We start from the raw sequence: 17,441 nt of genomic DNA, 5'->3' as shown, positions 1-17,441 counted from the left end.
AAAATTTGTGTTTTTTTAAAGATTTACATGTTCATTGTAAACCAATAAAGCTTATAGCTGTACTCAACAGAAGTACAATAAAAGTACACAGTACAATCCTTAGTAGTATCTAAGCACTACCTGTGTCATTCCACCCTATCTAAGAGTTAATATGCCTATTTTTAAAGACACTGTGTGTAAGATTCGAACACTTCTGACACCAGATCATCCCCACCTCCACTGGACCAACTGAATCCAACCTAACTGTGACTGAACAAGTCAAAGCAACAGAAATGTTACCAGGACGGACTTAAAAATAAAAATATAAGTAATCAGAAGATGTATTCAGACTAAAGCTCAGTGAATGCATTTAAATATTACCTAGTCATGCGTCGCAAGATCTCAGCAGTGCTGCGTCAACACTGAAGTATGGTCTGGCTTCAACGCTGTCAAGACTTCTAAAACACTATCCAAACTCAAAATTATTCAATTTTTATTTTTTTATTTAACTGAAATACTAATTGCAAATCTCTTAAGGCACCTTATTATATCTGCACATATGTCATGAATAACTCAAAGGTATAGTTGTCAATAACTTAATATAAACAAATTGGGTAACTTTCACATTAAAGATGAGGACATTTGGGTGTGTTTGAACATACTGGACTTAAGAGAACATATTTTACAATTACATTCAATAAGATACTCTAGAGCTCCATTTAGATGTTCGACAAGGCAGGAGCAAACTGAATACTTCTTGTCCCTGAAACAGTTTTCATACATATTATTGATTCAAATAGGCGTAGGGGCTGTCCAAAGAGTGGTACACGTTAGAGAGCAGGCTCATGTTGCATTGACTTGAATTATTCAGAATAGCACCGAGTCAAAAGTTTAGACATTATTTTCCACCTCTGGTCAAACTTGGCAGGCTGTGCACGAGTCTTTTGGTATGCATGATATTGCATAATTTTGTAAGACATCAACAATAATACATGTACTGCTCTAAAATGAACAGTATTAAATGGATGTTGATGATGTTATCTGAAGGCACTAAGGAGCAATTGTTTCTCTGCTCAGTTTGATTTCTTCTTTCTGCAGCTTGAATCTTTCTTAAAGCAAAGAAACACAGTTTAGGGGTGGCTGTCAGACAGGTTGTCACATGATGGGGGTAATCCTTTGGGTATAGCCATTGTCAGTTTTCAGAGCCCGTTAGTCTAGGAGTTCATGTCTTCTTAGTAGAACTTCAATGTCTACTCTATAGCACCAGGCCTGGTGGCCACATAGACAAAGACAACAATGAGCAGCACCACTACAGCTAGTGTAGGCAGTACTATAGTGGCCACCTGCTGTCGGGCTTCCTGCATGGCCTGCTTACGTTCCTTCTTGTCCTTGGACGTTTCTTTTTTGGGTTTGCCTTTGAGTTGCCTCATGATATCTCAACGACTGCTCACTCTGTCCTTGCTGTGCTCACAGGAACCTGGCTGAGACAGAAACATACCGCAATGAGTCAACTTTCAAGTAAAGTTGGAGACAGCTAAACATAATTACCTGGAACATCAGACATTGGACCTCTCTACCAAAACATTTTCGTATTCCTCTCATTAATCTCTAGTGCTTTTTTTCTGTCAGATATTGTGTGTTCAGAGTCAGATTTGTTAACCGCTCCTAACTAAACAAACTTGTTAGAAATCGTTGATTTCAGCCTGACAAATGTCAACTGGTAATGAGGTTTGCTTTTGTAAGATATAATTGTAAAAATAATCAATACACCCAAATTGTCTTATATTTACAAAAATTTCACCACAGAGTAAAAGGAAGAATTCCGTCTAAACATGTGTAGAAGATTGCATCAAAGCTGAGTCCACAATGGTGGCGACTGCAAAGTTGTTGTTGTTACCTAGTTTGTGAAATACATACTGGAAAGTGAATAGGGCCGCACAATTAACCGAATTTTAATCACAATCACAATTTTGCCTTCCCACAATCAAATTTGCATGATGAGCGATATCTTAAATGCGTCATTTCATAGAATGCGGCAGTTTTTTTTGCAAAGCCAAACTAACGCTTCGTAAACCACTGTCTGATCATGAGCCAGTCAGAGTTGTTCCCTGCACCGCGCAGCTTAGTTTTTAGATGTAGACAGTCACAGAAGACAGAGTAACGTGAGGAAAATTCCACAACAGATAGCAGTCGGTTATACGGCGGTCTCAAGGTTTACCAGTTTACTAGTAAAAGTACTAGATCAAATTACGTTGGTACTACAGAGCTTGTTAATTTTGGTACCTAAGAGCATGTAAGCGCAAGCTTCTCTGTCCTCTCCTCTGCATGTTTGACAGAGCAGAGCTCAGCTTTGACACACAGAGCTGTTTTGTTGCATTTTCCCTCTGTAGTTATAAGGTTTTTGCACACATTTTACACAGGCCTGAAATAAACACACCTGCTCAGGACCTAAACATGCACGAATGGAGCTCTAGACCAATGGAGAGCCCATGGATGTGCGCCACAAGCAGTTGGGGGTTTGGTGCCTTGCTTAAGGGCACCTCTCCAGCTACTACTGGACAATCCATACTTGGTCCGTACTGGGCCATTGAACCATTAACACTCCAGTTCCTAACTCAAACCCTATGAACTGACCCCAAAACGGGGCCTGAAAACACGTCAGTAAAAAAAGATTGCTGGATATTAGATATTAGAGTGGCAAGCTACTCTAAAATGTGTAGCTTTATCACGCAACACAATGGCACATATGTCGCAAGTTTTGAGGGAGCGTGCAATTGGCATGCTGACTGAGGGACAGTCCACTAGAGCTGTTGCCTGTGAATTGAATGTTCATTTCTCTACCATAAGGTGTTTCAGAGAATTGAGTAGTACACCCAACTGGGCTCACAACCACAGACCACGTGTAACAACACCAGCCCAGAACCTCTACATCCCAGCATCTTCACCTCCAAGATCGTCTGAGACCAGCCACCCGGCCAGGTGCTGCAACAATCAGTTTGAATAACCAAAGAAGTTCTGCACAAACTACCAGAGACCGTCTCAGGGAAGCTCATCTGCATGCTCGTCAGGGTCTCGACCTGACTGCAGTTTGTCGTTGTAATCAACTTGAGTGGGCAAATGCTCACATTCGATGGCATCTGGCACTTTGAAGAGGTGTTCTCTTCACGGATGAATCCCGGTTTACACTGTACAGAGCAGATGGCAGACAGTGTGTATGGCGTCGTCATCTTTTTTTTTTTGACTGGTTTTAGGACTCCCCCCCCCCCCCCCAATACAGTAAAACGGTACATTTTAGAGTGGCCTTTTATTGTGGCCAGCCTAAGGCCTACCTGTCCAATAACCATGCTGTCTAACACCCAATTTCCACTGGATGGTGTCCTCCAGCAGTCAGCGGCCCTCCGGAGCAGATATGCAGAGCTTCAACTTTTGCCGGACGCCGGAGAGCTCCGCCACAGTTCAGCACACGTTGTTTACCCTCTACTCCTCTGGATGGAAACAAACTGTTGTTGGTTTTGTGGTTTTATTCTACATTAAATTGCGGGTTCTCGGGACTTCAGCTGTCAGTCATGGCAGCAGCTGTTCCGCAACAAATCCGGAACTGGTGGGTATTGACGGACGGCGGAGCAAAAACAAAAGTGTTATAATATGGTCCAGTGTAGGTTTGACATCATATTAAAAACTGAAATTATTTTTTGTTATTAAAGAGAGAAAGTACCGAAAAAACATTATTGCCGGCGGCCGCAGCAACTGCGTCCAACTGACCAATATCAATCATTTACAAAAGTAAAACATTTTTTGAAAACTATTTATATTGTTTTCTAAAGGCCTGTTTGTTATTTATGAAAAAGGAGGGGGTGCAAAACAGGAGAGGCTTATGTTTTTTATTGTGGCAACAGGGAAGGGACATACAACTTTAAATGTTTGAATTTTATATTTATTATATATAATATACAGTATATAATTTTTTTCTTTCAAAAATACATGTTTACCTCTCAGTAAACCCTGAATGTGACGCAAAATTAGGGAGAAATGCAGACAATGGCAGACAAAATTATAGCTTTCCCTGACTTCGCATGTGGCGTAATAGAACCGCAAAAGCCTGCCTGGACCAATCATAGAAATCTGTCTCTGTGTTATGTGACACCGAGCCGAGTGTTGAAAAAAAAAAATTTGAAAGCGTAGCGTTCAGAACAGTGGGAAATCTGAGGTTTTTGTTCAAAGGGATTTCTCTGAAATAGGTTTACCTCATTATTTGAAGCTCTGGCCACATTTTTATCATGAAAATCTGACATTGTAACATTATAGATGTGACAAAATCGGAAAGCATAATAGGTTCCTTTTAAAGTTAAGTTAGATACAAGGTTAATAAATAGATAAAATAAATGTAATAATTTTCTTTTTCCTTTTTAAAAAAACAAAAGTTTTATGATGGAGCTAAAAAGAAGCTAGGAATGCTTGACCCTTGTCAACCAACCATTAACCGTAACCAACAAGCAAGCAATTGAGTCCCAGTTTACTTGTCCTTGGCAAGGGATTAATAATGATGTGCACCCTCTGCAGAGAGCTAACTCTGGACTAGCGTTACATTGAGATACCGGCTGGGATCCTACTTGGATATATTTCCTTTTGTATTACTCTGGTTGGACTTTTTTTTTTCCTGGTAGCATTGCACGGAGACAGAGCGTGTGCAGTGAGAACATTTTACGGACCGAAAAGACAAACTAATAAGGGAATTGAATTTTGCATTGTTCAGGTGCACATGGACTGTTCCGTGAGTGATTTAGTTGTGTTCACATCACCACTTTGTATTTGTTGTCAATCAACATTTATTTATATAGCACTTTACAGCAACCAACAGGTTTCCAAAGTGCTTTACATCAACCAAAAATAAACAAACACAACATTCAATAAAAGATAAGAGAAAAAAACACATGAAGCATAGAAAACAGTAGAACAGATAAAGTTGCCTACAATCACCAGAAGAAGAGTTGTTGCACCCCTACTGCGTATAAAAAAACATTCTAAACAAATACGTTTTAAGTTTTGATTTAAAATGAACAAATGTTTTAGTGCGAATGTCAGGTGGGAGTTGGTTCCAGAGTTTTGGGCCAGCAACAGCGAAGGCCCGATCGCGCCACTGCTTGTACCTCAAACTTGGGACTTCTAAACTGTGTAGATCGGAAGACCGTAACAGCCGATTTTGCCCACCCAAAGTTAAAAGCTTGGACACAAGGGGCAAGGCCATTTAAGACTTTGAAAACCAACAATGCAATTTAAAAATCAATTCTAAAACGCACAGGCAGAAAGTGTAGTGTAAAAAGAAGGGGAGTGATGTGTGCACTCCGAGAAGTATTAGTCAGAAAGTGAGCAGCAATGGCAATAATCTAGCAGTGAACTAATAAAGGCATGAATAGCCCTTTCCAAATCGTGCCCGTTAAGAAAAGGCTTTGTTAGAAAAAGCTCGTTTTGACAACATTGCTTATCTGTTTGTCAAATTTCATGCTACAATCAAATGTAGCCCAGATTTTTTACAGTTTGTTTGGCACATGAAGTCAAAGCTTCCAGACTTAAAGTTGGATTGTTTGACATGAATTTTGTACTGAAGATAATACACTCGGTCTTGTCCCCATTCAGAGTAAGGAAGTTTCGAGATAGCCACAACTTGATGTCATTAATGCCATTAAGGAGGCAGTTTAGTGCAACACTGTCATTGGGTTTCATAGGCAGATAAATTTGCAGGTCATCTGCATAACAATGAAATGACAGGTTGTGCTTGTCGATTATAGCCCCTAATGGGAACATAAAGAGAACAGAATAGGGCCAAGAATTGAACCCTGGGGCTCCCCGCAATAGAGAGGAGCAGATGATGAGGAGAAATCACCCATTGTGACAGAGAAAGTACTATTTGTCAAATAAGAGCTAAACCATTTAAGTGCAGAGCCTTGAATGCCTCCAAAATGCTCAAGGCGTACAAGAAAGACTGCATGGTCCACTGTATCAAAAGCTGCTGTCAGGTCCAACAGCACTAATACAGTAGGATCCCCAGCATCTACAGACAAGGCTATTGGTGTGTCTCAAATCGCGCACTTCTGTACTAAATACTAACTATTTTGAGTACATAGTGCGTCCACATTGTCAAAGTGTGGTCAAATGCAGTGCACTTAAGTACCCGGATGGTGCACTCAAAACGGTCAGAAAGTTGAGTGTGGATCGATGGACACTTTCCACACTAAACGGTTGCCATTTTGGCTACGTAGCAGAAGGGGCGGAACTAACGGCAGTCGAAAAAACTTTTGTTAATGGCGGCCAAAAACACGATAGCGATAACGACAGAGCAATACAAATGTAAGTTGAACATTAGCCTTTTTGCTATACTTCCAACATATAATGTACCTGTATTTGTATATTTGGTTAATCTTACAGTTTTTAATGATATTTTTATCGCTAATTATAACGTTTATTGGTACCGTAGTTTGACGTGCTAGCAAGCTAACCATAGCTAGCTAACAGCGGCAGTTTACAAATATTGGCAAAAAAGTTCTAAGCTAATGTTACATGTGTTGTAGTATATTGTTGTTTGTGTTAAACTTTCGTCCGACTGAAGACGATTTTAGTGGTAAATGTGTGATCTTAATAAGCTGTACATAATCCGCTGTGAGCGTTAGCTCAGCAAAATAGCAATCAGCTGATTGTCCGCCGGTAACGTTAACAGTAGCGTAAAACGTATCCGCGGTTACTGCCTCTACCTGATGTATATCCTGTATAACCGATCTCTTCAGAGACAAACGAGGAATAGAGGGCTGTCATTTAGGGGCGACGATGGCCATCAGACCGTAAAAGGATCCCCTGTAGAGTCTGAAGTCCCCCCTCATATCCCTATCCCCATCAGACTAGCTACGGCCTGGGGGGGGGGGAGCCTGCAGAACTACAAACACATTTATAAAATAAAATTGTATTAAAAGTATTTAACTTTGTTATTTTTTTGTATTACACGTTGCATGACTGTAGCAAGCATATAATGAATATTAAGGAATGGGGTCTATTTAAATGTCAGGTCTGTTCCCTCTGCTTTCACTATTGTATTGTCACTGTATGAAGACCTTTTAGAACAAAAATACAACTTAAAATAAAAGACGTAATGAGGTTTTGTCTATTAGGTAAGTTGTATGGGTAATGCTTCATAACAACAGTCTTATCTATGGGCCACGAGGATTTCCTCATGAAACCGTTGAGCATTAAAATGAACAGTAATGTTATGAATGAATGAATATTAACGTTACTTATTTTTAGAGGAAAAACATAAGTATATACATATAAGAGTGGACTGCAAAGAATAGGTATAATTAATGGTTAAAGCAGGAATTATTTTTCGCGAAACACAGTAGCAGACTGGAATGCTCTCCCTTGGTGAAATTCACAATTTTACAGAAGAAGAAGAAGAAGAGATGAAATGTTATCGTCATTTCCAGTAAGTGCGCAATTTGAGACAACGCTCCTCTGTCAAAATGTACGCACTGTGCAAGACAGTACGTAGTGCATGAAGTGTACTGTCTGTAAGTTCACTAACGTAAGCGCGCGATTTGAGACACACCATGGATCACTGTGAACTTTTAGCAGCGCCGACTCAGTGCTACGACGCGATTTAAAACCAGATTGACATTTTTCAAACACTGAGTTCTGTTGCAAAAAGACTTGCAACTGTTTAAAAACAACTTTTTCCAGCACCTTCGAAAGAAAGGGCAGATGTGAGACTGGTCTAAAATTGGACAACACATTGGGGTCAAGATTAGGCTTTTTAAGTAGTGGCCTAACCAAAGCATGTTTAAAAGCATCAGGGACAGAGCCAGAGCTTAGACAAAAGTTTAAAAAGGTAAGTAGACTCCGCCCAATGATGCTAAAAACCTCCTTCACCATCCTGGCAGAAACAATGTCTAAAGCACAGTTGGTAGGTTTCATGTGGTGTACAACCTCAGTGAGCAGTGACAGAGAAACAGGCTTAAATTCCTCAAACACAGCAGACTGCACAGGAACAACAGGTACAAACACATTAAAATCAACACTGGCGTTTTGCCTGATTGATGCTACTTTTCCAATAAAGTAACAGAGAAACTTCTCACACATACTGGTCGAAACCTCTGTCAAAGAAGAGGTGCATGGATTCACAACAGAGTGTTATGTTAGTGGCATTTATAGTGTTGAATAACACCCTAGGTTCATGGCAGCTGTTAGTTATGACAGATGAGAGATTGTTCATCTTTGCCACCTTTACAGCCTTCTGATACTCTGCAAGACTATCCTTAACAAATCCAGAGAAACTTGTAACTTGTCCTTCTTCCACCTCTGTTCAGCTTGTCTGCAGCGTTGCCTAAGGGCCATTGTGTTGTCGTTTAGCCAGGGGTCCGCTTTAGGTTTTATAGATTTAAAGCGATGAGGGGCAATAGAGTCTAGGATTTCCACACTTGTAGAATAGAAAGCCGAGAAAATGCTGTCTGGGGAACATGGAAAAACCAGACCGTTCTTGGCATAAAACTGAGAGCCCAAGAATTTTGAAGCAAACTCTCCAGCTGAAGAGGGAGAGATACAGTGATGCCTAGATACTGAAGACACAGATTACTAGGTGGTAGAGGAACACTGATCTCAAATCTAATGGGGAAGTGATCGGAGATACAAGATTCTAAAATTTCAGTGACTGAAACTGAAAGTCCAAGATAGATGATAAGATCCAAGGTGTGGCCAAGATTATGTGTTGGCCTATTCACACATTGATTAAGACCAAAAGAGTTCAACAGAGTTTTAAAATCATTAGCAAAAGGGTTTGAGGGGCAACAAACCTGAATATTAAAGCCCCCACAGATCAAGAGCTTGTCATATTTTGGAACAACATTAGCCAGAAATTCAGAAAACTTACAGATTAAGTCATTGTTAAGTTTTGGTGGGCGATAAATGATTGCACACAAGTTTCCCTACTTACAAAGCAGGTAAAGGTCTGTACTTTTTATCATAGGTATACTTCAACTGTAAGAGACGGAATCTAAATAAAAAAATCTAGAAAATCCCATTGCATGATTTTTAAATAATCAATTTCAAAACTCCAACCACTCCACAATGGCTAAGACTAGAGAGCTGTGTAAAGACATCAGGTATAAAATTATAGACCTGCACAAGGCTGGGATGGGCTACAGGATAATAGGCAAGCAGTTTGTTGAGAAGGCAACAACTGTTGCCGCAATTATTAGATAATGGAAGAAGTTCAAGATGACGGTCAATCTTCCTCGGTCTGGGACTCCATACAAGATTTCACCTCGTGGGGCACCAATGATCATGAGGAAGGTGAGGGATCAGTTCAGAACTACATGGCAACACATGGTCAATGACCTGAAGAGAGCTGGGACCACAGTCTCAAAGCAAACCATTAATAACACAATATGCCATCATGGATTAAAATCCTTCAGCGCACGCAAGGTCCCCCTGCTCAAGCCAGCGCATGTCCAGGCCCTGAAGTTTGACAATGACCATCTGGATGATCCAGAGGAGGAATGGGAGAAGGTCGCGTGGTCTGATGAGATAGAAATAGAGCTTTTTGGTCTAAACTCAACTCGCTCTCTTTGGAGGAAGAAGAAGGATGAGTACAACCCCAAGAACACCAAAATCTTTGGAGGGAGCTGAAAGTCCGTATTGTTGATCAAGCTTCAAATTAGGGATGTAACGATATTGACGTTATCGCGCTATCGCGGTGGTAAACGTGTCTCAATATCGTTGTGGTTGGGTTACGATAATAAAAGGACAGGTGTCCGTCAAAAAGCAAGAGGAATAAACAGTCCCGCGGAACAAATCATTGTTAACTACATAGACCATGATCCTTTGCGCTGCGTCGTCATACTTCTTCATAATTCTTAAGCCAATAGGATTGCACGCGGCACGCTGTCCACACAAGCTCACAGCAAGCCAGCATGGCCGACAGCGATACTTGTAAGGATGAAAACAACAACAACCCCGAAGTTGAGATTGTGCCAGCCCCTGCAGCTTTTAAGTCAGATGGGTGGAAACATTTAGTTTTCGCCGTGTCAAAAAACGCAAAAGGAGAGAAGGTGGTGGACAGACAATGGACTATATGCAAGCACTGCCACAGTAAACTGCAATACAACATGGGAAACACAAGCAATATGCGAAGTCGTCCGACGACTCATCATCCGGAAAAGTTTGCAGATTTTTTTTTCTTGAAATGTAGATATTTTGATCTTTCTGATGAAAAATGTGAACATAAGCTAACTGATAGGTCAGTGTTTTTTAAAAGGCTTTTTGACTGACTATTTTATTTAAGTTTAAGTTATGTTCCTAAATACCAGTTTTAAAAAGGCTGCTTTTATTTTCCTTGCACATTTAAACCTGACTTAACTTGATATTTGTTTGCACTTAAAGGGAATTCCCTATTGTTTACAATTGTTCTAGTTGCTTCTTAACTTGAACATTGCATGTTCCTGACTACAACTTGCACTTTACAGTTTTTCTCAATTGTTTACACACAAATTTTGGTACTTGAGACACAATGACCACAACGTGTAACTAAGTCACCAACCCCCTGAACCAATTCTGCTAAACTACAAGCACAATTCCTGCTCTACACTCAGACTGCTGTTCTAAAACACACTTTTTTCAAAACACTACACACATTTCTCTGCCTTTGGCACAATTTTCATGAAGAAAATCTCTTGTCTTCACAAGGAACACACTGCCATTCAAATATGCACACTGACTCATCAAAAGGGCAAACACCCATCACGCAATTTTACAGTTAGCAGTCAGAGCTTTAGCATAAATAGGCAAAAGGTGAGCTCTTTACTTTACTTTAATGTATACTGTATATTTAAACATATCTATGGTCATGCTCAGTGCCTTGCTGTGTTGTATTAACTCTGAAACTTTCTTCTTGAGTCCCTCACATTTTGCGGTTAGTCCACACATGTTGGTTTGGCGTGCTGGCGCTGTGTATTGACAAGGGATTAAAACCTCAGTCCTCCACCACAGCAGTGGGCCTCATATCCTGAGCCATAAAGTCGACAATTCCTTCCGTGATATTATTTTTGCGTTTTCAGTTTACCGTCAGTGCGGGTGGGTTATAGTTGAGCTGCGATATGCAAACTGCTGCTTGCAAAGTTTCTATTCAACTTTTTTTCAGTTATCTATTATTTGTAAAATGCTGCCATACTGCAGATGTCTCCATTGGGTTGGGCTAATCCAAAAAAAGTGAAAACAAGGGGTTGTTCTGAAGACAGACGTAAACCAATGTCTGATCAAGTACCTTTCAGAGTTGTTCCCTGCACTGTGCATCTTAGTTTCTAGATGTAGACAGTCACAGAAGATAGAATAACATATGGAAAATTCCACAACAGATAGCAGTCGGTTATCGCCGGTCTCACGGTTTACCAGTTTACTAGTAAACACAAAATTTTGTCCCGTCTGGGTTGTTTTTCAGACCACAGCAGTGACCAGTGCTAGTTAGTCTCTGTTAGCTCACAGGGCTCTAGGGCGGAAGTAATATTTTTTCCAGGTCGAACCGGTGCACCTAATGTCCTTGCATCCGCTGCCTCTCCACAAAGTAAGCAATGTTGTTTATATCGATATGGTTTAATTTATCTCTACATGACCCATTTCTTCTGTAAAGTTGTGCCTATGTTTGGATCTCTCCTCTTACTCTCTGCCCCACCCCAATTCACTCACACACGGCCCCTCAGCAACATGGAGAGACACAGCGGCCGCCGGTCTACACTTCTACATTAGTCCACAGTTTTAAGTGTTATTAACACAGCTGTATATTGTTAAGCATGAGAGGCAAACCTGTATTTGTAACAGTGTTTCTGCTGGTAACTCTATTGCGTTATTGAATGCACCTAACATCAGTTCGTAGAGTAATAGCTAAGGGTGTGACGAGATCTCGTTTAGGTGAAAAGTTGTCTCGTGAGGCGATGTGATGTCAGCGTGATGGAGCGTGAAATTACTATTGAAGATCCCCCTGCCACTTTTAAATCATTTGTGTGGCAACATTTTGGTTTTCCTGCGGAAATGATAAACGGCGGAAGAGTGAAAGACAAGACAAACACAATATGTAAACATTGTAAGATAAAATGCCGTATACCGCGGCTAACACGAGCACTATGCAAAAACACTTACAGCACCACCACAGCTCTCTACTAACTACTGCACCCGCGACGAAAACATTAAAAGGGCTTTGCTGCTTAAGGTTAAAACCAGTGTTTCTGCTGTTTAAAGACCACAGGAGAGAAGAGTACAGAGAGAGAAGAGGCAGCAGCTCACTGTTCCACACATGGAGGAGAGGGGGCTCTGGGAGTCGAGTCAGAAGAGGGAGAACCTGCTTCCAAGAAGTCAGCGCTTGAGCATCTGCTAGGGGACTCTTTCTCTAAGACAGAAAAGTCCAGCAGAGGGACTGAGAAGGAAATTGATCTCTACAGAAGAGAGACCCTTATCCCACTCAGTTGCTGCCCTCTGAAGTGGTGGAGAGAAAACAGCTCGAAATATCCTTTGCTGTCTCCACTTGCCAAAGCATACCTTTCCATCCCTGCTACCTCTGTTCCAAGTGAGCGTGTTTTTTCTACTGCAGGAGACATAGTTACTGCCCAAAGGTCTCAACTGCTGCCAGAAACAGTCGACATGCTTTTATTCTTGAAAAAGAACATGACCATATCTTAGGCTGTTCTGTGTAGTTTCTCTCTTTTTCATGCTTGAAGAAAAAAATTGTTTCTGTTTGCACTTGTAGTTTTGAGAAAGCAGTACTTTGGTTATTGATACACTTACTGTTTGCATTTAAAGTGTTATTTTTCTGTTAATTACACATTTATTTTATTTATACTGTTTATTTTTTTATGTTCGGTTTGTGGAAAGGAGTTAGATTTCTCGTGAGAAATTGTACAGCGCAGAAGCCAGTTGGTAGAGTTTATACAAAACATTTTGCAGTGTTTGCACGTCCTTTACTGCATATAAATCATTAAAATAGTTTAAAAAATAAGTTAAATAACATTCATAATTAATAGTTGATTTCAAAATGCACCTAAATTGGTTCGCATTTTGTGATTTTTCAGTTGAATAAAAAAAATATTTTCCATTCATATATTTCATCGAGGATTTCTTTAAACGTTTTTTAAAAATCTCGTCTCGTCTTGTTCTCGTGAACCCAATCTCGTGATGTGTCTCGTCTCGTGGAGTAAGCGTCTCGTCACACCCCTAGTAATAGCGTGTGAGATGTGATAGATGTGACCCATGGCCAGAATATCATAGTCCATGAAAATGCAGCGCAGTGAGGATACAGACATTTTACACATGCAACGTGGGTAACCCCGCTGACCCGCCATTTGACCCGTGCTGGACCCATTCATAATGAGTCAGCTGTCACTCTGTGAGTACGTCCATTGCGCTCCCCTTCTCTCAGTTTAGCACAGCTCAGATCACAGATCAGTTATTGTTAAAAACAAGTGAAGGAGCTTTCTCAAAGATAAACATTTCATATATATGTATATTTCACGCTATTTATTTCTGATAGCTAATTTTCATTTTTTTATGTGTGGCAGCTTTATGTCTATACAACATACAACGAATGTAGCATAATATGGATGTGAAGGCAGTTATAAATAGCCTAAGTAAAAATAAAAAAATGGTTTGGTTAAAATCAACAAATCATGATAAATAATTGTGGTCTCAATATTGATCAAAATAATCGTGATTATCATTTTGGCCGTAATCGTGCAGCCCTATTATTGGCATAAGTAAATGTCATAAAGGCAAAAGCAACTGGACTTTTTTAGAAAAAAAATATTTTATCTTATATTTATAAGTTATGTTTATTTTTTCACAGTGTGACTCCCAAGACATATGAGAAGTGTTTTAGAGAGGAGATTGGCTAAGCTTCTACTGCTCTGTGTGTGATATCAATACATATCTGTAAGATTCATGCTCTATTTAATTTATTTATTTGTCTTTAAGGTCCTACAATCACTTTTAACATTCAAGTGACCTCACTGCAGCACACATATTCTAATAGCCCACTTTGTCCTGAAAAAAAAAAACGATGTTCATATCTTGACTGTAGACAACAGGGTTAATGTTTTACAAGCTTTTTTAGAAAACAAAAACAGACAGACAAAGAATTGTAAAAAATTACCTTTCTGAGGGTTAAAGATTGAAATAGCTGATATTACAATTTTACGACAAATCCTAAGTAGTATTATCGTAATGGGCGCGTTGGACAGAGATTCAGTTCTTTGCGCTCTTAACTGCATCGTCATTTTTGGGGATTTTGTGTCAAAAATAACCGTGAAACTTCGTTCTAAATTAGCTCTCCAACATACCCTGAAACTGGGGGAAAACGAGGCTTTGACAAGGAGCTATTGCCGTACAAATTGCAAATACTGTTGACAAGACATATAACCTGTCATGTAACTTAACGTTAGTCTAGTGATCTGTACAGACAAAAACGGTATCATGACATTAGTCTGTACACGATTCTTGGGCCTGCACGATCCGTTCTGCGCATTCGCAGATGATAATCATGATGTAAGTGGATTCATGACACTACACTAACTGTTCCTATAGACGGTTAAAAATAGTCCATTCCACAGTAGCGATCTGCCGTTAGCCTCCACTGGAAAGCTAGCGTTAAGTTTAGCTAACAGCTAATTCTAAACTAACCACTAGCTGGGACAGCATGTAAAAGACCCTTAAAACTAAAAATAGTTCTACATTAATTGTGCTCATTTAAAATGCAATCACTCAATTCTTGTCTTTATTATTACTGTAAAGTCTTAATTTAGCTGCAGCATCCCCCCCCCAGTGTTTAGTTTGAGTAACGTTCTTTTAGACTGAATCAAGCTGTCAGCTAGCGGTTAGTCAGATACGGCACGATCTGTCATAGTTGCAGCGGTCAGCCGTTCACCTCATGAATGAATGAAGAGAATGGTTTAGCCTCCCCCCGGACACCTTGATTCAGTCTAAAATAACGTTACTCAAACTAAACACTTGGAAAAGATAATAAAGACAAGTATTGAGTGATTTTATTTTAAATAAGCACAAGTAAAGAAGAACTTACGTAACAGCTGTTATATATTATAAATAACGTATATATATAAAATGCTGTCTGAGCTAGCGGCTAGCCGAATTTGCTAAACTAACGTTAGCTTTCCGGTGGAGGCAGGCCGCTACTGTGGAACAGATCGTGCAGTATCGTAAATCGCCGTATATTATGATTTTCATATATGCGACCATCTTGCATTTGCGCAGGATGGATCGTGCGGGCATTTCCAATCTCAGTTGTAGAGAGCAGAGCGGTTGGCTGCAGCAGGTCAAAAGCACCCTATTGCTTAGTTACCTATGCACATGCGCTATAGCTAGCTCTTGTACTAGCTACAGCTCTCCTTGCTCCACTGTGGTGTCAGGTTACAGTCTGTTTCTACATAGGCATTACTAGGACATAACAACGGTAAATGTTTTTTTTTGTGTGTGGAAAAAATACATTTTGGAATATTGGATTGAATGATTTTGACAAACGACTAGTGTGGACTTCACCGGAAAACAGGAAATCAACAGAAATATGGATTAACCAAGGGTGTAAGCCTCTCCTCTCTAAGCGTAGCTCCCATTGCACCATTTTAATGCTACAAAGATATCACCTGCAGTTAGCATCCCACTGACTGCCATTCATTTTGGCGCCACTTTGACATTGAATAACTATATCTGAAGCGTTTAAAGACTCTATTCGTACATTGTTTATTTCTAAAGAAACACAATAATGTATAAAAGGCTCCATTACCTTGTACCTCACATTATAGCTCCGTAGCAGAAGTTTTTGTAAAAAATCGGCTAACGATTGTGTCATATCAAATCACCGTATTGCCAGGAGAAGCTCACAGAAAATTTCGACTTACATAAGCTCTTTAGGTTTATTGCTGACATTAACTAGCATGTTAGTTAGCATCAAGTTGCATGTGTCTATGTTGTCTCCTAACATATACCTACGCTCTCCATCTCTGCTGATTGGGAATGATTGAGATTTCTCTTGGCACAGCTACCAGAAGACTTACAACTTTCAGACATGTTGCCACGTCACAACTACGTCATCAAGCTCAGTTGGAGGCTGCACAGTAATGCCTAGCCATCACCTGAAAGTGCTTCTATTTTCCTTCACTGGTCTCCATCCAGAAGAACTGGATTTGTTGGTCCATTTCTTTAACTGTCTATGGGATTAAGATAATTTGAATGCCTTTGTGTCACATCTACTGCAACCAGATTTGCTGTGTTCCCTTAGAAGGAATCTCTTCACATGGGTAGGTACTTCATAAATGTTATTATTAAAAACACGTTCAAAACTTGCCCTGTTTAAGCCTGTTGGGTTCTAATTCTAGCAGGAGGATAACACGGTGTAGGTAGCATGGATGGTTTTTGTTTTTCTTGTTACTGACAGCACTCCGAATTTTCAAACAACAGAGCAACGTGTTGAAATCGACCGGAATTCTCCTTTAACGTTACCGCGGCAGCAGAAGCAGTCAAGCTAACATTACACGCCATAACATTGGTCACTACACAAATTAGGTAGCTAACTTTGTGACTTTGCCAGTGACTACGTTAAGTAATGTTAGAGTTAACCTAGCTAGCTAAGTCCGATGACGGACTGGACTTTTACTGTTACGTTAATCAGTTAGCCACATGGATAGACATTTTTGTCATACGTAACGTTGTAACACTGCTGTTTATGGGCAGTACGGTCCTGTATCCGGTGGCTCCTAATGCTAGTTAGCATGTACTAATTTTAGGAAATGTGAGCTAGTTAGCATAAGTTACAACACTGAGAAAATACTGCTGACCATTCAATAAATCTGTCATTGCGAGTTAACGTTATCTTACAGGCAGAGTCCAAGTTGTTAACAGTTCCACGCAGACAAATTTGTTTTGGCTCCCTCTTCTAGTGTTTCTCCCAGACGTCAGGTTTGTTAAAGGAAAAAGTACAGTAATTTAAAAACCTGCTGTTACTCACAGAGCTCGACGTGGCAATCAGTGGAAAAGCTTATACCACTTTGAAGTTTACTAGCATGAAGACATAAAAACTTCCGGGCATACCCTTCAAAATAAAATGCTTCATGCTGGGTAATAATAATAATCTTCATCATCATCGTTTGTAGAACACTTTTCTTAACCAAGCTCGCACGAGACAGGAATACAATGCATAACAGTACAGTCATATTACATAAACTAAATTTAAAAGATGTTGCTAACTCAGCCAGCCTTATTTTCTCTGACATTTTCTCTGCTCATGACAAGGTCCAAACTAAAAAAGTATACGTCAAAAACAGTTTTCCTAAAGCTGTTTCTTTGTAATGTAGGTAGTTCTTCTCACGCTGATGTATGTTTGTGTGTTTATTTTTCTAATAGGTTTGGTTTTAATTAGTTATTTGATGCAATAA

General features: G+C 39.9%; 1 long non-coding RNA gene across 1 annotated transcript; it reads right to left on the bottom strand.

The window, feature by feature from the left end:
• Positions 1-467: 467 nt before the first annotated feature.
• On the bottom strand, positions 468-17,105 carry LOC117941835. Its single transcript, XR_004655987.1, has 2 exons — positions 16,885-17,105; positions 468-1,456 (listed from the first exon to the last, which is right to left on the bottom strand). It is a non-coding gene; the product is annotated as an uncharacterized LOC117941835 (long non-coding RNA).
• Between the last annotated feature and the right edge of the window lie 336 nt (positions 17,106-17,441).

Source organism: Etheostoma cragini, chromosome 3 (assembly GCF_013103735.1).
Source record: "Etheostoma cragini isolate CJK2018 chromosome 3, CSU_Ecrag_1.0, whole genome shotgun sequence".
NCBI lineage: Eukaryota > Metazoa > Chordata > Actinopteri > Perciformes > Percidae > Etheostoma > Etheostoma cragini.
The sequence above is the reverse complement of the archived record's forward strand: the minus strand, read 5'-3'. Positions and strand labels throughout refer to the sequence as shown.